General features: G+C 44.9%; 2 protein-coding genes across 4 annotated transcripts in view; both read right to left on the reverse strand.

Annotated features, from left to right (window-relative positions):
- Positions 1–26,830, reverse strand: part of LOC139061313 (uncharacterized) — a 413,371-nt gene that overhangs the window by 188,945 nt on the left and 197,596 nt on the right. The window lies entirely within an intron of this gene.
- LOC139061315 (uncharacterized) overlaps positions 1–26,830 on the reverse strand; it is a 134,824-nt gene that overhangs the window by 106,059 nt on the left and 1,935 nt on the right. The window contains exons 2-6 of one of the 3 annotated variants that reach the window (XM_070541155.1): positions 25,150–25,329; positions 22,074–22,178; positions 18,608–18,734; positions 15,350–15,364; positions 8,065–8,097 (exon numbers count right to left, since the gene is read on the reverse strand). The gene's annotated coding sequence lies outside the window, so the exon portion shown is untranslated. Of the gene's footprint in view, positions 1–8,064; positions 8,101–15,349; positions 15,365–18,607; positions 18,735–22,073; positions 22,179–25,149; positions 25,330–26,830 lie in introns of all 3 variants that reach the window. The other 2 variants (XM_070541154.1, XM_070541156.1) reach the window with 2 other exon arrangements.

A 26,830-nucleotide genomic window follows, 5' to 3' on the forward strand; every position in this document is an offset into this window, starting at 1 on the left:
AGACAGTTGTACAAGATGGCCTACAAAAACTCAAGCCGGCGTCCTCAGCCTCTACTTCTTCAGCGACCATCTCACGCCGAGCGCGCGTTCCAGTCACTTCTGTCTCAGCACTGGCTCGTTACACCTAGTGGCAGTATATATATGTATATATGTATACATTTAATAATTATTTATATACTCGAACGGCACCGGGATTTGACACACGGTCCTCTCGCGTGGAAGAGGACCGTGGATCAAATCCCGGTGCCGCGCAATTTTATACCGGATAAAAAGAATCCCCGTGTTGAAAAAATTGCCTAAACAGGCATGGAGTGCGGCTGCATCCCGGTGACCAGAACCGGTAACGCACGCTCTCACCATAGCAAGATCGGCCACTCTGGGGCAGTACTGGGCCACAACCTCCTATAAGAACACAACAATCAAACCCCGGCCCTCAGTCCCCAGCAGCCGCGAAGGAACTGACCACAGCGGTGCTCAGACCTGTGACGCAGCAGAGGGTGCTAAGAATCCCTGGCTCCGGACAGGCCGCAATTTGAATCTAAACCAGGCAACGTTTAACATTAGAACGTTATCTAGTGAGGCGAGTCTAGCTGTGTTATTGGAGGAATTAGAGGGTACTAAATGGGATATAATAGGGCTCAGTGAGTTTAGGAGGACGAAAGAAGCATCTACAGCGCTAAAAAGCGGGTACGTCTTGTGCTGCCGGGGCTTAGCGGAGAGACGAGAACTAGGAGTCGGATTCCTCATTAATAAGGATATAGCTCGTAACATACAGGAATTCTATACCATTAACAAAAGGGCGGAATTTCTCGTTGTGAAACTTAATAAGAGGTACAAATTGACGGTCGAACAGGTCTACGCCCCTACATCCAGTCACGATGACCAGGAAGTCGAAAGCTTTTATGAAGATGTGGAATCGGCGATGGGTAAAGTCAAAACAAAATACACTAGACTAATTCCCGACTTCAATGCCAGGGTAGACAAGAAGCAGGCTGGAGACAAGTCAGTGGGGGAATATGGCATAGGCTCTAGGAATGGCAGGGGAGAGTTATTAGTAGAGTTTGCAGAACAGAATAATATGCGGATAATGGATACCTTCTTCCGCAAGCGGGTTAACCGAAAGTGGACTTTAAGGAGCTCAAATGGCGGGACTAGGAGTGTTATAGACTTCATACTCTGTACTAAACGTGGAATCATACAAGATATGGACGTGCTCGGCAAGGTGCGCTGTAGTGAACATGAGATGGTAAGATCTCGAATTAGCCTAGGCATGAGGATGGAACGGAAGAAACTGGTATATAAGAAGCCAATCAATGAGTTAGCGGTAAGAGGGAATTCCGGATCAAGCCGCAGAACAGGTATTCGGCTTTAACTCAGGGAGAGGACCTCAGTGTTGAAGCAATGAACGACAATCTTATGGGCGTTATTAAGGAGTGCGACATAAAACTCGGTGGTAACTCCATTAGACAGGATACCAGTAAGCTATCGCAGGAGATGAGAGATCTTATCAAGAAACGCTAATGTATGAAAGCCTTTAACCCTGCAGCTAGAATAGAACTGGCAGAATTTTCTAAGTTAATCAATAAGCGTAAGAGAGCCGATATAAGGAACTGTCATATGAATAGAATTGAACAAGCTCTCAGGAACGGAGGAAGCCTAAAAGCAGATAAGAAGAAACTAGGCATAGGCAAGAATCAGATGTATGTGTTAAGAGACAAAGCCCGCAATATCCTTACTAATATGGATGAGACAGTTAAAAGTTACAACAGCTGTGTCTTAGCAGTACACACGTATGGGGCAGAAACCTGCAGGCTTAGGAAAAGGGTTCCGCTTAAATTGAGGACGACGCAACGAGCTATGGAAAGAATAATGATGCGTGTAACTTTAAGGTATAAGAAAAGAGCAGATTGGGTGAGGAAACAAACGCGGGTTAAAGACAAGAAAAAGAAATGGGCATGGGCAGGACATGTCATTAGGAGGGAAGATTACCGATGGTCATTAAGGGTTACGGACTGGATTCCAAGGGAAGGGAAGCGTAGCAGGCAGTGGCAGAAAGTTAGGTGGGCGGATTACATAAAGAAGTTTGCAGGGACAACATGGCCACAATTAGTACATGGGAGAGGCCTTTTCCCTGCAGTGGGCGTAGCCAGGTTGATGATGATGATGAACGGCGCTGCAGAACATTGTAGGAGGGGGCGGGGGTGTCTGATAGGAAAGAACACTCACTTGAGTAATAAGTCATAAACTGCATAAGCTAGTGCACTTCACCATCTGTGTACAAAAAAGCCACTTGAGCAATCATACAATACGTGACACCCTTAACAAGCTGTACGAATATGTGCGCTTACTAAAAGACAAGTAAAAGCTAGTAGTAGCTAGTAAAAGAATAAGCGCCATCTTCGTAATGGACCTGAACAAAGAAAAAGAATAATTTCTTATACATTTGTTTCCCCAAAAATCATTTCCACTTGGCAAATACGGTAGCATTGCATTTTGGAAAGACGTTGACTGTCACTGTGACTAAGTTTGCTGGTAGTGAATTTCATTCGTTAACTTGTGACCCTGTTCCTTCGCGCATTGCTTCCCCATGCCGATCAGGCCACCTTAGACTGCTGAATTTGGCTTACGGCAAAGGGTTCTTTGTTTTGACACAACGTTTGGAGAAAAAGTTATAAACCGGCGAGTTTTCTGCGTGCTGCAAACGGCAATATTTGAAGCCTCTTTTCAGGGAAGACACGCTGATTCCGTGAGTAACATGATGCGACGAACCTTGCCGCTATGTCTTGTATTGATTCAAGCATGCCGATAAGTATCATGATGAAGATGCCATATGATCAATGCGTAATGCTCTCATGGCCTGAGTAGAGAGACCCAGATGAAGTCTGCTTTCACAATTTGCAAGGTGTATTGGCGATGTTTCTGGAGATCCGCGTTTCTTCAGAGATTCACAAATGATGTATTCCACAGAAGTAGAGTAACTCAGTAAAAAAACGCTTTGATATTTAACGGGACAGATTGGTTCTATTTCCACGTTATTTGACCCATAGCAGTCTCAAACCGCTGAGTGTTTGGGAGCGCAACCTGCTTCGTCTCGTTGACATTTTCATCAGCCAAGTAGGACGCCATTGCTGCAGTTGGGATGTATATGGTTGTAGGTTATGTCATCGTGGGAAGTTGTGTGTTCTGTTGATTATGCAGACGTCACCGATGTTATGAGATGAGAGATGTGATGTTAGTTGAGACGTCATACAGATACATATACCTACATAAAAATTCGCAAATACAAGGAAGTGAAAAGTAACCCTTGAAACCTTTAATTTATGTATAAATGTATAATTATGCTATATTCGATATGAATATATTTCAGGTGAGCTGACAGACTGAGTTAACTTCATGCGCAGAGTTTATGGCAACGAGCGATGGGTTGTATTCTTTCCTTACTGCAACTGTGATTCCTCTGATTCAAGCCTGTCTTAGCAAAAATCACAAATGACGGAAGCGATAGTTCACTATTTGCGATTTTTCTGGAAATCCACGTCTCTGTAGCTACGTTGATATTCGCTAATTATACATGCACAACTGTTCTAAGGCATCAAATTTTGAGAATATGCTGCGAAACTTTGCTATGGCCAAGGAAACTATACGCGGTTTCGAGTATTTCCTGTTGCTTAATTCGTCATTTATTCGGAAGATTTTCGAATATATTTCTCTCAACAACACCGCCCGTGACGGGAAGGAAAAGGTATTTCATTTCCGAAAAAAAAAAACAAAGCTGAAGCGAGGTACAAACATTTCTTTCCGTTTGCCTTTCCTCATGGCGAACTCTCGCTATCTTTCCATTTTTTTTCTTGTGCGTTCTTGTGCGGGTAAGCTGAACTTTTGGTGAGAGCTCTTCCTCCAACCACACCTTACGGAGCGGTAGGTCTTACTTTTCAAGGCGTTCCTTAGAATGTCTGTTTTAGATATGAAGAAATTTGACTAAGATCGGCCGATAATAGCCAGGTGGACTTGCACCGTGAGCTCCTTCTATGTCGCCCGCGCTCACTTTGAAGTGGTCTAAAAGGAGTTCCCAAACAAAGTGCTCCCATTCTGCGTAGCATTCGTTTTCTTACGAGAGAGCCTTACGAGAAGATTATTTCGCCCCACGCGGTTGTTATTGTCGTCAACATCTAGTCCATCGTTTGCATTTGAAGTATTACACGTCACCTTATAGGGTGAAGTGTAATACTTCACCTTCACCTTATAGAGCTTGTAATGACATCACATTTGATCTTAATAACCGATACGCTGCTGTTGCTACTTGGGTTGCCATAACCATGGTATTTCAAGTTACCACTTCCGGTTAGTTATTAAACTTGTTTTCTCGTGAAATGATCTAATCACATCGTCTATCCTACGTATTGGATTAGTTTGAACGTCTCCGGCGCAAAGCAACGGTCGAGGACATAGAGCCCGCCCGAAACCTGAAGCCACCTTGAAAGGCCTATCCCCAGGACACCTTCATTGTTGGCAGAAAAGAAACATGCCAGTACGTGCACGATGCACGCATACATAAACACTGATTTATGACCACCAGACAAACAAAAAAACAAGAAAGGTGATTTGTATCCACTGGCGATTGACTGTGGTACGCTAATATTTAAGAAAATGACTGCCTACCTGCCGTGAGATGCAAGCGATGGTAAAGGCAGAGCCTTTACCATGGCTTGCAACTCACGGCAGGTAGGTAGGCAAGAGTTGGCTTTGGTTCGCCCACCAGTTGCTGGGTCCAGCAGGGTGTCGGCACCGCAAAAACAAATTAGGGGGTTTTACGTGCCAAAACCACTTTCTGATTATGAGGCACGCCGTAGTGAGGGACTCCGGAAATTTCGACCACCTGGGGTTCTTTAACGTGCGCCTAAATCTAAGTACACGGGTGTTTTCGCATTTCGCCCCCATCGAAATGCGGCCGCCATGGCCGGGATTCGATGCCGCGAACTCGAGCTCAGCAGCCTAACACCATAGCCACTGAGCAACCACGGCGGGTGTCTGGCGGGATCAAGAACGCGAACCAGTTCAGCATGGACGCAAGGCCTCGATCCACACGCGCACTCACCCACACACACTTTCTATATATATATACGCAGGTCGCGCCTGCGTATGTATATCAGAAGTTTCTGTAAGCGATGGTTCTATCCGTTGTGTTTTCACCAAAGCTCATGTAATCTGGCTTTGAGGAAGGTATGCGGGCGCCAGCGATCACCTTCAAACCTTTGATGAGTTATGCATGAAAGCCGACGGGCTCCACCCGCTGACTGGGAGCCGTATTCGGTAACGGTTCGCATTGGGATCGCTTCGCTGCGGCTGATATGTCACTCGAACAAAGAGGAAGACCGATCATCGAGCGGCGGTCTGCCGGGAGTTGTCATCTTACGCGCAAGCGTAGATGGCTCGTCCGTCAGACCGGCGAACATCTTTCACCAGAGAAGCAGCGGGAAGGCGCCGGGAGGTGGAGAAAAGAATCGCCACGTGCGCGCCCTTCCCGTTTGCGCTTCAACGCCGCAGTGCTTGCTCACTGTGCGTGTTCGCGGCGCCTCTTGCTTGCATATGCAACACCGTCCACCACCCTCTCCTATCGTCCTTTCCCAATTTGCGCTGTCGGCTGTCCGCAAACTAAATAATTATTTGTTCTTTCTCTAAACGTAGACGACTTCAGGAAAATAGCCATGACTAAGAATAAAAAAAGACCACAAACAAATGTTTGCCATCATCCAAGTGCAACGTACACGAGTTCCTAGGTGAGGAGAGATATCGCAGGCAAACTCACCGATGCAACCTTTTTTGATGATGCGAAATGCCTCGTATATCACGTGCACACTCGTAACCATAGCACCATAGAATGTTGCATTGATTACATCTTGCACGACAACCGCAAAGGAAGCTATGCCCGGATTGGTGGCTGCCAACACACGTTTTCACTAAATTAACATTAAATTAAATTGAAAAGAGGTCTTTACCAGCTGACATACCCAGTGAGACACTCCGGCATCAAAGCGGCCCATAAAGAGAAGCACCTATCCAGTGCTTCAAGTCAGCGTCAAAGAGTTACATTAAATTGACCCTCACCCCGGCACATTCAAATATCTGTTATAAGCTGGAAGTTGCAACGTGCTGTCTAGGGAGCGTTCTGCCGCAAGAAATTTTCAGATTGGCTCATTAATAGCCGAGATAGAAATATTTCAGTACCGCGAACCGATGATTTCAGGAGGCGAGAGCCATTGCCAAGAGACACTCTTTCCACTTGCACCTTCTCGCCTTCCTCAGTGAGATTCCTTCCCTACGTTCTCCCACACCAGAGCTCGAGGATCGCGTAACGCATACGTCACGGGCCCCGCCTTCATTTTTTTCCCTTTTCTTTTTTTTTTTTGCTGCGCGGCGCACATCCGCTGATGACGTCGCGCGCGAGCTGTTCTGATTGTCTCGTTTAGCACAGGGCACGATCTTGCACGCCGCGCACGAGGACACCTGTGGGGGTATTCTGTGGGAGTCCACCTAGTGGACTGTCAAATTTAGGCCGCTGTTGATTGGATGCAGCTGTACGAGCGAGGAAGAAAGGAGCGGCCCCAGTCAATCGGCAGCGGCCGAAATGGACAGTCCACTAGGTGGCCTCCTACAATATACCTCCTCAGAGTCGTTGTATAAGTGAGTGTTGCCCGAATACTCACTCGGGCAGGCGCAAGCGGTTCATAGAGCATGATCGACCGCTGGAACACGTTAGAAAACGATATACTTTTGTTGTCTGTTCGTTGTTATGTTGCGCTTAGTTTTACACGGACGACATTAAGTGAAGGACAGGTCGTGGACATACGTTGCGCTACGTATGTCCATGCCCTGTCTTTCACTTAATATCGACAGTGTAAAACTAAGCGCAATATAACCATGAACGTTCACAAACTAGCCCCCTTCATTGATTGTGTCGTCTGGACACGCGACCGCACGGCGTGGGAAGAAGCAGACAAAACGGAAGTACATCTCCCTTGCTGCGGTGTGAAGTAAAACTAAAACACGCAGATATCTCATTTGTGTTTTGTTATTGCTCTAAGCTTTAGTTCGTCTATTCTAGCGACATATTGCACAAATAACAGATGTTGCCTTGAATAATTCTCGAAGTCACCGGTCACCCCGAGCGACGTCAAAGCACGGATACGTGTATGTAGGCGCGGTAGCAAGCGTACGTCAACCTCCGGCTTGGAGCGCGGCGGCCGGGAAGACGGCGTTCGGTTTGAAATATCAGATCTTTACGCCGCGCGTAGCAACGTAATACTTAGCAGACACGATCGTTAGCGCGCATTGTGTGCCCGCCGTTTGTCAGCTAAAGATGGCCAGACCTGGTGAGGGGCCCTTTAAGGAGCACTACATACCCTATCCCGTAACATATAATGACCGCTATAGATAGGAAAGAGGTTCTTGAAGAGCACCTTGCAACCTAATACTCAGTGGCTCAAATTGCTCCGATGGTTCGTTTCAAACCTTTTTCGGTCAACACAATAGCCCGATTTTCTAACACTTGGACCATATACTGCACAGTGACCAAGGTTAGCGGCACAGCTGTTCGATACAAACAGATATATAGATACAGAGCCCCGGAAAGCGCGTGAAGAACCTTTGGAATGGAAACGCATTATAAGCTTGCCGTCTGATCATCGCAACATTCACCAACAAAGGACACTACTTTCCTACATAACATTTCCATCATCTCAGACATTCCTCATTGGAAACACGACGCAAATCATTTCAATGTAGCTAATATTTGAAATGAGCCCATTGCAGTCAAGCCGTCGTAAGCGTGCAGTTCAAAGCAAATTATATCGCAATGCTACTTGTGGCTTTCTCTTGTTAAAAGGGTGCAATCAACTTCTTCATACATACATACATACATACATACATACATACATATATACATACCGACATAAATATATATATATATATATATGTGTGTGTGTGTGTGTGTGTGTGTGTGTGTGTGTGTGTGTGTGTGTGTGTGTGTGTGTGTTTGTGTGTGGTCAGCAAATCAACACGACTTACGGCTGTCTGGTGGATGCTCACGTTTCCGAAAAGCTGCTTGATGGTTCGAAGAGGGCAGCAGGGCAGCGGTAGTAAGTTAGCAGAACATCAACGTCCAGGGTTCATGCGAGATTGATATCACGAAATTAAAATTCGGCAATAAGGCGACAAAATGCATCGTGACTAATTCTATACGAGTGGTGCCTACAGCAACGACGTTTCCCTTCCGCGCTACCCTGCGAACACTGGGCGCGACCTAGCACCGCAAACCAGAATCCTGTGTCTGGTCTCTGAAGGACATGGCGAGCCAGTGCGTGCGAAAATTTCCACAATGTGTGTCTTCTGAAACACTATACTAGTAGTGATGCTAAAACAAAATATAAGGAGCGCTTGCAACGAGTTAGGTCCTAAAATATGAGTTTTGTTCGTAGTTGCTGCACGATATTTTCGGTACCAATAGGTTTGCACAAAGCAGTGGCAATAATTGTGTGGGGCGCATGCTGACACATACTTGTCGAAGCTCGGCTTATTAGGTGTACGAACGTTGTATCAACACTTACATTCCCGCTTGTGCTTCAACGCCGCAGCGCTTGCTCACTGTGCGTGTTCGCGGCGCCTCTTGCTTGCATATGCAACACCGTCCACCACCCTCTCCTATCGTCCTTTCCCAATTTGCGCTGTCGGCTGTCCGCAAACTAAATAATTATTTGTTCTTTCTCTAAACGTAGACGACTTCAGGAAAATAGCCATGACGAAGAATAAAAAAAGACCACAAACAAATGTTTGCCATCATCCAAGTGCAACGTACACGAGTTCCTAGGTGAGGAGAGATATCGCAGGCAAACTCACCGATGCAACCTTTTTTGATGATGCGAAATGCCTCGTATATCACGTGCACACTCGTAACCATAGCACCATAGTATGTTGCATTGATTACATTTTGCACGACAACCGCAAAGGAAGCTATGCCCGGATTGGTGGCTGCCAACACACGTTTTCACTAAATTAACATTAAATTAAATTGAAAAGAGGTCTTTACCAGCTGACATACCCAGTGAGACACTCCGGCATCAAAGCGGCCCATAAAGAGAAGCACCTATCCAGTGCTTCAAGTCAGCGTCAAAGAGTTACATTAAATTGACCCTCACCCCGGCACATTCAAATATCTGTTATAAGCTGGAAGTTGCAACGTGCTGTCTAGGGAGCGTTCTGCCGCAAGAAATTTTCAGATTGGCTCATTAATAGCCGAGATAGAAATATTTCAGTACCGCGAACCGATGATTTCAGGAGGCGAGAGCCATTGCCAAGAGACACTCTTTCCACTTGCACCTTCTCGCCTTCCTCAGTGAGATTCCTTCCCTACGTTCTCCCACACCAGAGCTCGAGGATCGCGTAACGCATACGTCACGGGCCCCGCCTTCATTTTTTTCCCTTTTCTTTTTTTTTTTTGCTGCGCGGCGCACATCCGCTGATGACGTCGCGCGCGAGCTGTTCTGATTGTCTCGTTTAGCACAGGGCACGATCTTGCACGCCGCGCACGAGGACACCTGTGGGGGTATTCTGTGGGAGTCCACCTAGTGGACTGTCAAATTTAGGCCGCTGTTGATTGGATGCAGCTGTACGAGCGAGGAAGAAAGGAGCGGCCCCAGTCAATCGGCAGCGGCCGAAATGGACAGTCCACTAGGTGGCCTCCTACAATATACCTCCTCAGAGTCGTTGTATAAGTGAGTGTTGCCCGAATACTCACTCGGGCAGGCGCAAGCGGTTCATAGAGCATGATCGACCGCTGGAACACGTTAGAAAACGATATACTTTTGTTGTCTGTTCGTTGTTATGTTGCGCTTAGTTTTACACGGACGACATTCATCATCATCATCATCAATCATCGACAACTCTCGGTCTGTGACGTCAGCAGCCGACGGTATAAATGTCCAGCGCGTGGATCGACTCTTCAGTGGGCTAGGCTGCAGCGGCACCGGCACGATGTTTAATCGCTGCTTGCTCTTCATGCAGGTATGTTACTATTCCGATACCGAGTGTATCCGATCTGATGATCGCTTTCTGCTGCTGCTCCCTTGCCCACAACGTCTTGTATCCTGCTGTTCGCATGCATTGTATTGCGCAAGTTGTCTCCTCTTAAGCGGTGATGTGGAAATCAACCCTGGCCCGGGCCCTCGGTCTAAGTGTAGGCGTGCATCCGGTTCTGCTCCCGATGAGAATGACGATGCTCGCCCTTCCTTTGATAGCCGCGATAAAAACGACCCTTCGGTATCCGATATGTTCTCTAAATTATTGGAGGGGCAGACTCAGTTGGCACGAGATGTTGCGGAAATTAAGTCATTTCAGCAGTCAGTCGCGCGTCGCTTTGATGTTTTAGAGTCACGTGTTCATGCACTAGAATCCACTCCTATGTCCAAAGACTCTAGTTTACTGCGTGATTTACGTGCTGAAATAAATGCCTTGACTACTAAGGTAACGGACTTGGTCTTAAAAAATGATAGCCTTGAAAACCATTCTCGTAGAAACAATCTGATAATACACGGTATTTCTGAAGTAATGGATGAAAACGCTACCACCCTGATGACTACAGTTTCATCTGTGTTCACTCAGCACCTGCATACTAGCTGCCCTCGTATTGAGCGCTGCCACAGGCTCGGTAGAGCACGCACTGGTTACATTCGTCCCGTCATTCTTAAACTTTCTAACTTCAGCGACAAAACCGAGGTTCTTAGGAACGTTTCAAAACTCAAGGGCTCAAACTTCGTGATTAAAGAAGACTTCTCTTCTAGGGTTCGGTCAATTCGGAAAAAAATCTGGGATGCATCAGCCTCTTTTCGGGACAGCGGTTCGGTTGTGAAGTTGAGATACGATCATGTTTTCATTAACAGGGTTCGTTATAACTGGGATGACAGTTCAAACTCATTAGTAATGGCACCCGCTCAACGTGTTTCTTCTGAGTCTGTCCATTTGACTTCTGTGCCATCCACTTCTTGAATTCATCCTGGTCGTTTTGAGAACCTTGTTGTCTTGAATATAAACGCTCGTAGTATTGTTAAAAAATTTCCTGATTTATTGTCCCTTATATCTATTCATTCCCCCCATGTTATCGGCATCACAGAGACTTGGCTGCACAATGGTATCTATGAATCTGAGTTCACTCCACCTGGTTTTGTTGCCGTGCGCTTAGACAGAGTTAGCGGTACTGGTGGTGGCGTGGCACTGCTTATCCGGTCAGATATACGATTCTCAGTCTTGCCTTCTCCTCCAGAAACAGAATCCGTGTGGTGTAAAATTTACCTTCATAATCGGTGTATTGTGATTACTGTTATATATCGTCCCCCCGGCTCTACTCTTGATGTTCTTCATGCTGTTTCAAACTTCATGAGCGAGATCAATATTGCGTCGTCGAGTTTTATCTGTATGGGCGACTTCAACGCCCCTGGCATCCACTGGCCGTCATTGTCTGCAGTCGGTCGCGACACAGCTATTTGTAAAGAACTAATCAACATCTCCTTGTCCTTTGGTCTCACCCAGGTTGTTCCTAGTGCAACCAGATTAAATTCCGTCCTTGACTTAGTTTTTTTAAGCGCTAACCTAGCCGAACGTGACTTTTCTTGCGACGTAATTGATGGTATTTCAGACCATAAAGGCGTCTTAGTGTCACTCTCCTGTCTAATTTCTAAATCCCCCTACACGTTTACTAGTTTCCCTGATTTCACTCGTGCGGATGACAACTCCATTACTGATGCCTTATCTCATCATTTCGATACGTTTAGTGCACTTGCAGACAACCAGGACGTCAACTGCCTTGCTAATTACTTTGAGCGTCTCGTCAAATCATGTGTCGAACGTTTTGTGCCCATTAAGACTAAGAAAAGAAATTCTAACATTCCTTGGATGACTCGCGATATCTTGCATTTGTCCCGTCGCGTTCGAAGGTTAAGGCGTTCCAGAAGAGGCACTGATCCCATGGCATTGGATAGATATGTTAAGGCAAAGCAAGAACTGAATCTTATGTTGCGAAATGCAAAGGATTTCTTTTTTCGCGTTCGCCTGCACAATTTGTTAAGAACTAACCCACGAAAATTTTGGTCTTCTATTTTACCTCGCGATTCTTCATCCACTTCTTTCAGAATAGATAATGACGTCACCAACGACCCGGCGGTGATATCCGATGCATTCAACAAGTATTTCCAATCCGTGTTTGTTTGCGATAACCACTTCATCCCGACACTTACCACTATAGTTTCTTCTGAAGCAATCAGTGACGTTGAGATAAACTGCGAAGGCGTCCTCAACCTTATATTAAACCTGGATGTTAAGAAATGCACCGGTCCGGACGGGATACACAATGCGTTCCTTGTTCGTTATTCGTTGTGGTCATCAAAATATCTGTCCATCATATTCAGAAAGTCCTTATCATCCTCTACTGTACCTTCTTCATGGAAGTTAGCCAAAGTGCTCCCTCTTTATAAATCTGGAGATAAGCAGTGCTTGTCGAATTACAGACCAATTTCACTGACGTCACAGTCATGCAAAATGTTGGAACACATCATTCATAAGCACATCACGCTCTTTCTGGAATCAAATAATTTATTGTCTAACAAGCAACATGGGTTTAGGCGCGGTTTTAGTACGCTAACGCAGCTAGTTGAGTTCACGCATGACATTTCATTTAACCTTGACGTAGGCAACCAGGTCGATGCAATTTTTATAGATTTCTCGAAGGCATTTGACACCGTTTTACATTCTAAACTTATTGCTAAACTTAATGCTGTACTGAATAACCCTCATTTGGTTAACTGGATTTTAAGCTTTCTCTCATTTCGCTCCCAGTTCGTCTCTTACAGTTCGACTGACTCCGCTACTGTTGATGTGACATCAGGTGTGCCCCAAGGCTCCGTCCTTGGGCCACTTCTTTTTTTATTATACATAAACGATTTGCCACTTCACAGCTCTTCTAACATCCGTCTCTATGCTGATGACTGCGTTTTATATGAAGTGATTAAATCTTCTAATGATCATTATCGCCTTCAAGAGTCGTTTTCTAGGTTTTGCGATTGGTGTAACACTTGGCAAATGAACATTAATTTCAATAAAACCGTTCTGATGTCTTTCTGCAACAAATCTTCCCCCTCCCTTTTCAGTTACTCGTCCAATGGCCGTACAGTAGATAAGGTTTCTGAGTATAAGTATCTTGGTGTCATTTTTACGGATAACATGTCATGGTCCAAACACATTGACTACATATGCAGTAAAGCACTAAAAAAATTAGGTTACTTAAGACGAACGCTAACCCGATCTCCTAAAGACACAAAGGTACTAATGTATAAATCTCTAATCCGCCCTGTTCTTGATTATGCATCTGTAGTTTGGAGCCCGCATAAGCAGTTAGAAATTAATAAACTAGAGGCTATACAGAAAAAAGCTGTGCGATTTATATGTCATCGTTACGATCGAGACTTTTCGCCCTCTTTAGCACTTTCTTCCTTGAACCTAAACACGCTCTCTTCGCGTCGCCGTGTCGACTCATTAAAATTCTTGCACTCCATTGTCAATTCTTCAGTTAGGCTCTCAAATGATAATTACATTAACTTCACGCCGGGATCATCAACAAGAAGACATCATGACCTAAACTTAATACCCTACTACGCACGTACTAACATGTTCAAATTCAGCTTCTTTCCCCGCTCAATCGAAGACTGGAATTCATTACCTGGATCCATTCGCTCATATTCATCCCAAATTTTTGCAACCGCCATCCCAGATGCATAATTATGAGTATGGGTATGGGCATAATCAGGCATGGGTATGCCTGGCAGCATTTGTATAACATTTGTATAACTTGTGTATTCTTTCACCAGTGCTCTTTTGTAAAAGTGTTCACTTGTATTTTTGTGTATTTTCCTTTTCATCTGTGCTCTTTAATAGTGTTCACTTGTGTTTACCGCTGTATATTCCCATGCATTTTCTGTACATTTTCTTAACCCACTCCTGCTATAGCGCAAATTGCGCTGCAGTATGTATAAATAAATAAATAAATAAATTAAGTGAAGGACAGGTCGTGGACATACGTTGCGCTACGTATGTCCATGCCCTGGCTTTCACTTAATATCGACAGTGTAAAACTAAGCGCAATATAACCATGAACGTTCACAAACTAGCCCCCTTCATTGATTGTGTCGTCTGGACACGCGACCGCACGGCGTGGGAAGAAGCAGACAAAACGGAAGTACATCTCCCTTGCTGCGGTGTGAAGTAAAACTAAAACACGCAGATATCTCATTTGTGTTTTGTTATTGCTCTAAGCTTTAGTTCGTCTATTCTAGCGACATATTGCACAAATAACAGATGTTGCCTTGAATAATTCTCGAAGTCACCGGTCACCCCGAGCGACGTCAAAGCACGGATACGTGTATGTAGGCGCGGTAGCAAGCGTACGTCAACCTCCGGCTTGGAGCGCGGCGGCCGGGAAGACGGCGTTCGGTTTGAAATATCAGATCTTTACGCCGCGCGTAGCAACGTAATACTTAGCAGACACGATCGTTAGCGCGCATTGTGTGCCCGCCGTTTGTCAGCTAAAGATGTCCAGACCTGGTGAGGGGCCCTTTAAGGAGCACTACATACCCTATCCCGTAACATATAATGACCGCTATAGATAGGAAAGAGGTTCTTGAAGAGCACCTTGCAACATAATACTCAGTGGCTCAAATTGCTCCGATGGTTCGTTTCAAACCTTTTTCGGTCAACACAATAGCCCGATTTTCTAACACTTGGACCATATACTGCACAGTGACCAAGGTTAGCGGCACAGCTGTTCGATACAAACAGATATATAGATACAGAGCCCCGGAAAGCGCGTGAAGAACCTTTGGAATGGAAACGCATTATAAGCTTGCCGTCTGATCATCGCAACATTCACCAACAAAGGACACTACTTTCCTACATAACATTTCCATCATCTCAGACATTCCTCATTGGAAACACGACGCAAATCATTTCAATGTAGCTAATATTTGAAATGAGCCCATTGCAGTCAAGCCGTCGTAAGCGTGCAGTTCAAAGCAAATTATATCGCAATGCTACTTGTGGCTTTCTCTTGTTAAAAGGGTCCAATCAACTTCTTCATACATACATACATACATACATATATACATACCGACATAAATATATATATATATATATATATATATATATATATATATATATATATATATATTTATATATATATATATATATATGTGTGTGTGTGTGTGTGTGTGGTCAGCAAATCAACACGACTTCCGGCTGTCAGGTGGATGCTCACGTTTCCGACAAGCTGCTTGATGGTTCGAAGAGGGCAGCAGGGCAGCGGTAGTAGGGTAGCAGAACATCAACGTCCAGGGTTCATGCGCGATTGATATCACGAAATTAAAATTCGGCAATAAGGCGACAAAATGCATCGTGACTAATTCTATACGAGTGGTGCCTACAGCAACGACGTTTCCCTTCCGCGCTACCCTGCGAACACTGGGCGCGACCTAGCACCGCAAACCAGAATCCTGTGTCTGGTCTCTGAAGGACATGGCGAGCCAGTGCGTGCGAAAATTTCCACAATGTGTGTCTTCTGAAACACTATACTAGTAGTGGTGCTAAAACAAAATATAAGGAGCGCTTGCAACAAGTTAGGTCCTAAAATATGAGTTTTGTTCGTAGTTGCTGCACGATATTTTCGGTACCAATAGGTTTGCACAAAGCAGTGACAAATGTGTGGGGTGCATGCTGACACATACTTGTCGAAGCTCGGCTTATTAGGTGAACGAACGTTGTATCAACACTTACATTTAAAATAGCAGGTGTTCTCGCGGCGCACAATTGCCTAGTTTAAACCTTTTCGGAAACCTACGACCTTGTTTCTTAATTTTTCATTCATATTTCCATCAGCTGAAAGTGACACCAATAACAAATTTGCGGCATTAACAGCGGAGCCATGACGTTACTGAAATGTTTCAGCCAAAAGCGAATCGCAGAAAAAAGCCAAAAGTGAAGTAATCATAAGAAACTATTAAAGGAAAAATTATACATCCACCCAAACGCAGGCAGCTGATAAGTGCTACAAAGGAAGCTCATAAAGGCTCCTCGAAAGAAAAGCCTAGCGGTTGAAGAAAATTTGTCCTGGTCCGGGAAGTGAACCCCGGGCCACCGCCTTTCCTGGGCAGCCGCTCTACCCTCTGAGGTAACCAGGCGGCTAGCAGATGGTAGGGCAATGTCAACTCGAAGGTAAGGCAAGAGTGACGTACTAGTTCCGCGGCAAGGTCTAAGGTGGAGAAAAGTAATTAAAGGGAAAATCATACATCCACCCAAACGTAGCTAAGTGCTACAAAAGATGCTCATACGGGTTCCTCGAAAGAAACAACTGCTTCGAAACAATAACAAATTTGCGGCATTAACAGCGGAGCCATGACGTTACTGAAATGTTTCAGCCAAAAGCGAATCACAGAAAAAAGCCAAAAGTGAAGTAATCATAAGAAACTATTAAACGAAAAACTATACATCCACCCAAACGCAGGCAGCTGATAAGTGCTACAAAGGAAGCTCATAAAGGCTCCTCGAAAGAAAAGCCCAGCGGTTGAAGAAAAATTTGTCCTGGTCCGGGAAGTGAACCCCGGGCCACCGCCTCTCCTGGGCAGCCGCTCTACCCTCTGAGGTAACCAGGCGGCTAGCAGATGGTAGGGCAATGTCAACTCGAAGGTAAGGCAAGAGTGACGTACTAGTTCCGCGGCAAGGTCTAAGGTGGAGAAAAGTAATTAAAGGGAAAATCATACATCCACCCAAACGTAGCTAAGTGCTACAAAAGATGCTCATACGGGTTCCTCGAAAGAAACAACTGCTTCGAACCAAACGCCTAGCAATGGAATCTCGATCCCTGGCGCCTTGCAGCAGGCCTAACAGCCTGCCGCCACCGCCTTACGGTGTCAGAAAGGAGAGGCGCCGGGCAAGCGTTCCGATAGGCTAGCTTTCTTTTTTCTCCTTTGCACTAATTTATGGCATCTTTGGCTGGTCGTTTCAGAGCGTGATCGCGTTGCGTTGAGCTTTTCGTCATGTTCCCGGACTCAAACCCGGGACCACCGCCTTTCAGGGGCAGCCGCTCGACCATGCGAGCTAACCAGGCTGCAAACAGGTGGCAAGGTGAAATCAAATTTATGAACTCGAAGCGAAGGCAAGAGTGACGTAGTATTTTTGCAGAATCCTGCAAGGTGGAGAGAAGTAAAGGGAAGTGGAACATCCACCCAAACGTAGCTAAGTGCTAAAAAGGAAGGCCATACGGGTTCCTCGAAGAAAAGTCTCGCAGTTGAAGAAACATTCGTTCTAGTCTGAACTCGAACCCGGAACCACCGCATTTCCGGAGCAGCCGCTCTAGCAGAGGTAACCAGGCGGCTAGCAGACGGTAAGGCAAAGTCGAATTTATCAAGTCGAAGCAAAGGCAAGAGCGACTTAATATTTCTGTGCAAACCCGCAAGGTGGAGAGAAGTCAATAAATGAAAAATGAGACATCCACCAAAATGTAGCTAAGTGCTAAAAAAAGCACACCGTTTTTCCTAATGTTTAGAAAACATGGCCCCTAATCCCGATAGTCCATGCCATGCCAGTCGGAAGCGTAAGCGCCGAGCCTTAAGGTATATTCGACTGGTTGCCTTCATCCTACGAGTCGGGCAGATTCAATGTTCCTGGAACACAGGCCGATGACAAGTACGGAAGCCGAACGTGTAATTCGCTCTGAGAGCATGCAATGGCAGATGCGAAAACACATTAAAAAAAACAACCATCCGATTCTACCTATAATATTATAACCATAGCTATCAGCACTGCCTTATGGCGAACGCGAGACGCTAGAAGGGAACGGTTACGGTCAGCCGTTGCCAACAGCGGTGACGCTGTGTTCCGAAGACGTGGCGAAATCTCGACGACTTCTCCGACGCCAGGAGGTGTATGCTGCAAGTGTACACGCAGTAGACACGTCCATTTCGTCTACAGCGCAAGTTATGATTGACTGGACTGGTGTACACGCCGGAAGGAGACAGGCGCCCCCAGCCAATCATGACTCCAGCCAAGCAGCACTTCAGCATCAGACGACGAAATGGGCATGCCTACTAGGTGGATCCTTACAGAACACACCCCCCAGGGCTCGGAAGTGCCCGAGAGCGCTCGACGCCTGAGAACGAAAAGCTGAACGCAACGCGATCGCGCAACGAAACGGCAAGCCAAAGATTCCTATAAATTAGTGCAAAGGAGAAAAATGAAAGCTAGCCTATCGGAACGCTTGCCCGGCGCCTCTCCTTTCTGACACCGTAAGGCGGTGGCGGCAGGCTGTTAGGCCTGCTACAAGGGGCCAGGGATAGAGATTCCTATAAATTAGTGCAAAGGAGAAAAATGAAAGCTAGCCTATCGGAACGCTTGCCCGGCGCCTCTCCTTTCTGACGGCGTAAGGCGGTGTCGGCCGGCTGTTAGGCCTGCTACAAGGGGCCAGGGATCGAGATTCCCCAAGAGAAAGGCGGAGGACAGAAAAGTGCGTCCGTTCGCTTACCTTCCAGGCTGGAAAATAGGCCGTTGGCTGGTTCACGAGCCTCGAATGCGGGTGCTGCGCGGGGTACGTGCGCACGCCTATCCAACTGCTTCGTCTTTGGCGCTCCTGCGAGATGGCCGACCGCACGCTGAAACAAAGCAAAGAAACGCAGTTGCAGACCTGCGCCCATGTTACTCTACGTTCCTTGCGGAATCTCTAATAGAAATGGAACATTTGAGCCAGTGATCCCGCATGAAGTTGCATCACCACATATAACTCGTGTTATTGATTTGAAGGAAGATGAAATTTGAAGATTCGCAGGGCGCGTCGCTGAATAGAATTCGAACCGGAGTAGCTTTTTTCATAGGGATTAGATTTAAGCGGCAAGAGGTGCTTTGCGAATTTTAAGCCTCCTCTTTAGTAAACTCCCCAAATTTTGAGCAATTGCCACATAACCGGAACAACAAACTCTGTCAAACACGAACACTTGAAGTCGCAATCACTAGGCTACGTTGACAAATTTCATTTCTAAAGTTTCATCTACACATGGCTGGTCTGTTCCTATAACCGCACAGCTTTTCTTGTGGGGAATATGAAATGTCATTTTGTAGAAGTTTGTCAAAAATATTCCAATATGCAAAAACGAACCCCCAGAAACTCTTATCCACCTTCTTATATAACCTTATAACCTAAATGTTTAAACCTAGCTATCTGCGGGGGAATCGACACTTTGCACAGCGACAGGAAGGTTAGCGACGCAAATAGGGGCGCTACTTCAACGTCAACGTGATTTCGAATATTATTTCAAAAATGAAGGTGTCTTTATCTGTCTATAAATTTAATTTCGACTCGACGTATTTTTGCATTCATTTCTATCTCCAATCTAAAGACATCCTTAACCATAATCTTATTATTTCTCAAGCATGTAAATTTTGTTTACATTCGCATTCATTTGCCTTTCTTACACCTATATTGAACTACAATGTTCTTGCCCAGTTTCCCAAGGTGGGTATGTGCAGCTAATACCAAGGTTCAATATCTTATTGGTATGAAGGAATCAACGTAACAGGGCTAGGTGGCAGCCCAAAAGGCCCAGGCGCACAAACGAGCCAGGCATCTCGGCAGTAGACCCATCAGCTCTTGCTGCCAACTGACGGGATATCTTCAGTATTGAAAAGCCATCCGATTAATATGTAGCACTCGTTTTATCCCAAGCCATCCTTCATACATCATGAAAAAGATGTATTTGGCTCACGCACACAACTCCTCCACCCCGCCAACATTTTAATGACTCGCTGCTCATGTAATAATCAAGACACGGCTTGGGTGACAGGCCATGTGCCACAACACACGAGCGCGAAAAGAAAACGTAGGCACCTCGTCACAATGAATGAATGAATGAATGAATGAATGAATGAATGAATGAATGAATGAATGAATGAATGAATGAATGAATGAATTTATTTCTCCTGTTTACAACAGAAAGGAAGCAGAAGCTAAAGGCCATGTGGCCTGACGAAGGCTTCTGCTCCCACAGCAATTGGGCACGCAGGCCGTACGCAGCAACATGTATCATACATACATACTGAAATCAACTGGATAGTCGCGAGACAATAGTGTTTTCGTGAAGCGAAACTTGTATACAAGAAATATGAGAAACCAACATGATAATCAAAGCACGATGCATTTTGTTTGAGACCAACCACAACCAGAGAACAAAAAAAAAACAAAAGACTGACAATTTATATTGGGGTTCTACTCAGACGAACTCAATATTGTTCAGGATGAGAAAATTTTTGAATGATTTATTCGAATATTCTATAATTGCATCTTCAAAATCACGTAGGCGATTTAGTAGTGAAGGTGCCTGGTAACTGACTATTTGTTTTCCGTAATTGGTTCTTATTTTTGGTGTTCTCATGTTATGTTGTCGAAGGCTGTAATGCGGATTGGTGGGTGCATTCAAGATGTACTGCGATTGGTTTTGTTTAATGTATTGCAGCAGCCTGTAATAATACACCTGGTTTGCCTTTAACATAGAATGTTTCGTAAAATGCGGTGTAGTTCTAAAGTTTTGTGCAGGGCCACAGTATCTCGCGAATGCGCGTAGGACTCTTTTTTGTAGCACTATCAATTTATTATAATTTTTTTGCGAAGTAGTGCCCCAAACTAAAGTACAGTAGGTTAATCTAGAATAAAATAGTGCGTAGTATAAAGAACTTTTCAACCATGGAGGAACCAGAGTACCCAGTTTGTATAAGCAGCCAACGGTTCTGCTTAGTTCGATAGCGAGTTTGTCGATGTGCATGTTCCAGGCCAAATCCTCTTGGAACCACACTCCTAGAAATTTTTCACATTTTACCTGTTCTATCAGCCCATCTTCAAAAAGAATAGCCGCGTCGCAGTTACGTGGTTTATTAGTAGGAGCAAATATCACATATCTTGTTTTGGAGGAATTCATTTGTAGCTTATTATGTTGTAACCAGCAAGAGAGTTGCTTCAGGTAATTGTTAATTTTTGATTCGAGCTCTACTATAGTAGCAGCTTTAAAGAATATGTTAGTGTTATCTGCATACATAACTAATTCGGGAGAGTCGGGGATGTCACACAGATCATTAATATATAGTATAAATAGAAGAGGTCCAAGTATTGATCCTTGTGGAACACCCGTTACGATTTCCGCGTAAGATGAAACATCATTATTTATACTGACATATTGATAACGATTGGTTAAATAATGTCGTAGAAGTTCCAATACGATACCTCGTACACCGCACTGTTCCAATTTGCTAATTAATAAACTGTGGCATACTGAATCAAAGGCTTTCCTGAAGTCTACAAATAAACCTAATGTGTACATTCTATTTTCGATATTTGTTATTATTTTGTTTGATATTAAGAACAGCTGCTTCACAAGATTTATTTTTTTGGAATCCATACTGCATGTCCCTAATTACACTATATTTACTGAAAAATGTTTGTAGTCTAACATTCATGGCACTCTCGAACACCTTTGACAGAACAGGTAAGACAGATATCGGCCGGAAATTTGTCATTAAATGTGTGTCACCTCCTTTGTAAATAGGGCATACACGTGCTATTTTTAGACAATCAGGAAATATACCGCTTTCAAACATTCAGTTTATGATGTGAACAAGGACAGGTGCAATTATATCCGCAATGTATTTCATTGGTACATTAGTTGATCTAACGAATCATCGATCCGCGGAAGCGGATAAACGTCTTTCTTTGTGACTTTATTCAACTTTCTATAGTCAACACAGAACCGAAGCGTTCCGTCTTTCTTTTTAATGAGGACCACCGGCGACGACCAAGGGCTAGAATCAGAATTCATGTCATGTAATACGATGAAGTTAACAACGTCTATATACCCTAATTTGAAAAAAACAGCAATGAAGTTTTCTTCTGCACCCATATTGTGCAGCAAATCAAACCTGCAGGCTACTAGGGCATACGATTCAATTACCACTGTGGTTCCAGCGCTGCAATATTGAAAGCACTCAGATTGCAGCATCCTCTTCGTCGGATGAAGCTGCTGCCGCCGCCACCCCTTGAACCACTTGCGCGCCTTCTACAAAAGCAAAGATTCAATTCTGTCACTGGATTCTGACACATCGGAAACAAAAGCAAATATCTTTCAATAACATTTAACTTTCTGAATGGCAAGCCTACACAGTACCACAAATCTCACGTGTTATATAAATCAAGAGAGCTATACAATGGAATTATTGTACGTTTGGACATCATTTCTCACACGTCGTGCACATGTCTCAGGACCAGGAATGCATTACAGGACGTGTAGGGTGTAAGGGGGACACCATACCCGGAAAAAACAAAGACAGTAAATGAAGTTTTAAAGGCGTATTCCTTATGTAATTTAAAAATACAGTAGCCATATGGAAGCACTGCTAACGTTACGGTAAAACTCGCCTGTTAGACATGTTGACAGATTACCTGTAAACTTTTATTAGATATTGCACAAGACCCTCGCGGCAGCTGTTACAAACCATGAAGTATGTTCGGTAAGTTAGAATTCATTATTGAAGCACGGACGGGAAAGATATATGTATTGTAGGGAAAGAATTGAATGCAATTTTCGCAGTTGCAAATCATGATTTCGTTAGAACTCGTGGTAGCATATCGGTATTGAGGCACTGTCTAAATGTTCGACAAGTGCATTTTATTGCATTAGCATTAGGAATGTCAAAGTGGAAAGAAGTGTCTGTGTGAAGCGTAGGAAGCCAGTCGCATTGTATATGTAGAGCGGTGCTTAGAAGGATTGTGTGTGCGTGCGTGCGTGCGTGTCTGTGTGTCCGCGCGCGCCCATGCATCCTTCGGTAAAAAATAAATTGTGGTATTTTACGTGCCAAAACAATTTTGATTATGAGGCACGCCGTAGTGGAGGACTCGCTCAGCACGTCCTAAAAGCAATATTTTTGCTTGAAGACAAAGGAGCCTTAGTCGACGTGGACGTACGTGATGGCGCAAGTACGAACCGTGCGATGTGGAAAGAGTTCGGAATCACTGGAGCATTGCAACGTACCCGCAACTACTTCATCCAACCTACTGATGAAAAACGCAATGTATATGTCTTCTCTGACGCACCCCATCTTATGAAATGCGTTTGGAACCGTTGACTTTCACCGAAAGTGTCCGTAAATGGTGATCGCGTTGACTGGGCACATTTTGACAGGCTCTTTATGGAGGATTCTAAACAGCCGGGAAATTTGGGTATTTGCCCCAAATTAACTCTGACCCACATCAACACTTCAACGACCGAAAAAATGCGGGTGAAGCTGGCCACTCAGTTGTTCAGCTGGAGTGTAGCGAAAGGCTTGGAGTTCTACTCGAAGTGAGGCACAAAAGGGCTCGAAAATGTCAAGGCAACAGTAGAATTCACACTAAGGTTTAAGAATCTTTTTGATGCTCTCAACCGAAACCATCCAAAGGAAAGCATCACTGTTGGCAGCAGAGATTTGAGGGTTCTGACCTCGTCGTTGCATTGCTTAAATAAATGGGAAAAAAATTCGTATCCCGAAAAATCTCAAGAGCAAGTTGCCTAACCGAGCAAACCGCTGAGGGCCTTCGTGTGACTATTTTGTCCGCACTGGAACTATAAAGATACCTGCTAAAGGAGTGCGGTTTCAAATATGTTTTAGCAGGAAAACATAACCAGGGCGTGTTGGTACGCTTCTTTGGGATTATCCGACAGGCTGGTGGCCAAAATGACCACACATCTATGCCCACATTTCTGCAGCTTTAAACATCTTATCAGTTTACAGTTTGATTAAACCCCCTCAATTCGGAAACTGTCACGTTGAAAATGAGTCTCGCCAAGGTGCACCTGTAGTAACGCTCAAAGATTTGAGTTATGGCTGGCGTGCTGCACAGTTATGTAGCCACGAGAATGAGGCAGTTCTGCAAACAGAAATTTGAGCCAGAAAAATAGGTCGCAGGAGCTGCGAAAGCTGTCGAACCATCCGTAGGTGAAAAATCTACGTTTAATTTGCTGAATTAAATGATGGGCGTCATGAACTTCCCCGTGTGCGTGAAATGTGTGCCAGTGTCCAGTTTGTTTATGGAACATTAACGCTTGTACGAATTATTCAGTTTATCGCAAGCTCTATGTACTTGTCCAATAAATGTCAATCTGCACAAAACTTTACTGCTTTCGCGTTCCTGGTTTTTAGATGACAGTCGTCCATATGACTGACTCACGCAGAGAAAATGCCGACAGACAAAGGCTAGTCCATCCTGTATACTAACATCACAACCACCTCTACCAGAAAGAACACTAAACTTCGGTTATTAAAAAATGCGGCCTTCGAATAGCCACACTGGAAAGCTGTTTTGCAGCGCATTATAATTTAATTGCGAGCTCATCTAGGTTACAGTACACGTAAAACTAGTTTTCGCGGGGATGTTTTGGCATCTCATCATGGTAAGTTTAGTGGGTGAGGTAGGTATTGTAGCCACTAATAATTACCACAGTTCGCTGCAGCGTCACGGAGTCTGCATGCTCCTATACCGGCAAGGATGAGAGCGTGCACTACATAGCTCTCGGAGCACGCTTAGTCTCGTTAAACGTATGCTTCGTTCATCGCAAACAAGTTTCCGTCTCACGCTGCAATAATATACGCATCAGGTTTCACGTAAGAAGCGAATTCAAACGATTTATTGACGCTTTTCACATCCGTAATGACTCTCGCCCTGCTTTTCTTGTTGAAAACAAAGGCCCTTGTGTGTGTGGCGCCATCTGCCGAAGGCGACGCGATACATGCACAACTGTTATCAGCCTGGACGGCCTTCATTCAGCCACCTAGCCTATTCTTACGGTGTTGTCACTCAACGTTAATGCAGGCTAAGATCAAATGTTCAGAACGCATATCCTTGTGCACAATAAAAAAATCACTTCAGGGTCCTATTAAAAAGCTTATGCATACGTGGCCAGAAAAATGTTTGAAATGTAATATTTTGGGGTGACGTTTTCTGCTGTGCATTATACAAAGTACATACAAATTACTCCTGAACATGCAACTCACCTGCATATGCTATGACATCTTGGCAGCTTTGCACCACCTTCTGTCTTGCGCCTAGTGTCCTTTCCCTTAAGTTATCAGGCACCGGCTTGCCGGTCGAAAGATGCTTGGCCAGGCTTTCTTGGCGCATGGCTTTCTTGATTTGTCTTATGCACTTTGTCAAAATCGTGTCAAGACCGTCCCCTGCAAGAAATCAACTAAGGATTACCATTACACTCCCCAAATAACCGGAAAGGAAAAATGTAACTCTGTTAGATACAGAAGTCTCAACCTCATATAGAAACTAGTCGCGCAGTTTCTATCGTCAGATTATTAGCCCTGCCAGCACATTTCCCTGAGAACCACAAGATACGTACACCGGTCCAAAATTTGGTTCCACGTTTCTGTGACAAAATAACAAATAATAACATCGCACCTTTCCTCGAATAACATTTGTGCGCGCATATCATAAGAAGGCAACAAACAGTAATACCAAGGACATTATAGGAGAAATTACTTGTGCTTAATAAATGAAATAAAGAAACGATAAATTATTGGAAATGAAAGTTGATGAAAAAATGGCTGTGGCTTAGGTAAGGTTAAGCCCAGGATGCGAAGCATACTAGCCTTTATTTTAGTTGTTGAACCACTGTTTAGCCTGGTGAACTGCTGTTGCTTGGCTATATTTGGTTCGGCTAGACGAAGAAACAACTCATGCATTACTTCTTCGCCTTCAAGAGTGGAACGCGACAGCGTTCCCGTCGACCCGCCAAGGGGTGTAAGACAATGGGCTACAGGGCAGCGACTACGCGCCCCGCATTGGACGCGGTGAGCGTCGAGCAAAGCAGCGTTCGGCGCGGCAACGAAATGTGCGCCTGAGCAAGAGACGCACGCCTTAGAAACAGCGCGTTTCTAAGGCAACACCGCATTCACTAGAGGCGCTTTTGTACCGCTTTGAAGCGTTGTACTCGTGGCTCAGTGGTAGCGTCTCCGTCCCACACTCCGGAGACCCTGGTTCGATTCCCACCCAGCCCGTCTTGCAAGAGTTGAGCCAAAGCCACTTCTCCTCTGTCGTGACGTCACGGTGTCACGTGATTTCATGGTCACCGCCGCGCCTGAGGAGCTGGGTTGAGCCCTCGTAATATGCTTCGCATAAAAACAACTTGCCGCAGCTGGGGGACGATCCCACAACCTTCGCATTTCGCTTGCGATGCTCTATGAATTGAGCTACCGCGGTGCTGTTTGCCCGACCATTTTCTTTGGTATTTACGTTTCCTTATAGAACCCTGGGAGCGGGCGTGGAACATCCTTTCTGCCACAGGCGTCACGAGAACGTGATATTTTTCAGCGCAGGCAACCGGCCAATATGGCACCGCGCCACATCTTTGCTTTTGTTGCTTCACAGCTGCTACTACGCCGCGTCCACACCAGAAACTAAAAATTCCAGTGCATTTCAGATGTGTTGGGACGATGACACTACGTCATTCGCTGTATTCCGATGCTGTGATACCAAGAGATCACACTTCATTCGGCACAAAATGTAAATGTTAAAAACATGTATTCGTTGATTTAGCAAAGCTCCCTCGGAACATGGACAGTAGAAATGACGAAAAATCTGAAAGATTTGCAGAAAGCTGTTTACATTGCCACATGGTATGGCACAACAAGGGTACTAAAGAAGAGGCGAAGGAAGTTCGTCTCGGCT

The sequence above is a fragment of the Dermacentor albipictus genome, chromosome 6, assembly GCF_038994185.2.
Source record: "Dermacentor albipictus isolate Rhodes 1998 colony chromosome 6, USDA_Dalb.pri_finalv2, whole genome shotgun sequence".
Taxonomy (NCBI): domain Eukaryota; kingdom Metazoa; phylum Arthropoda; class Arachnida; order Ixodida; family Ixodidae; genus Dermacentor; species Dermacentor albipictus.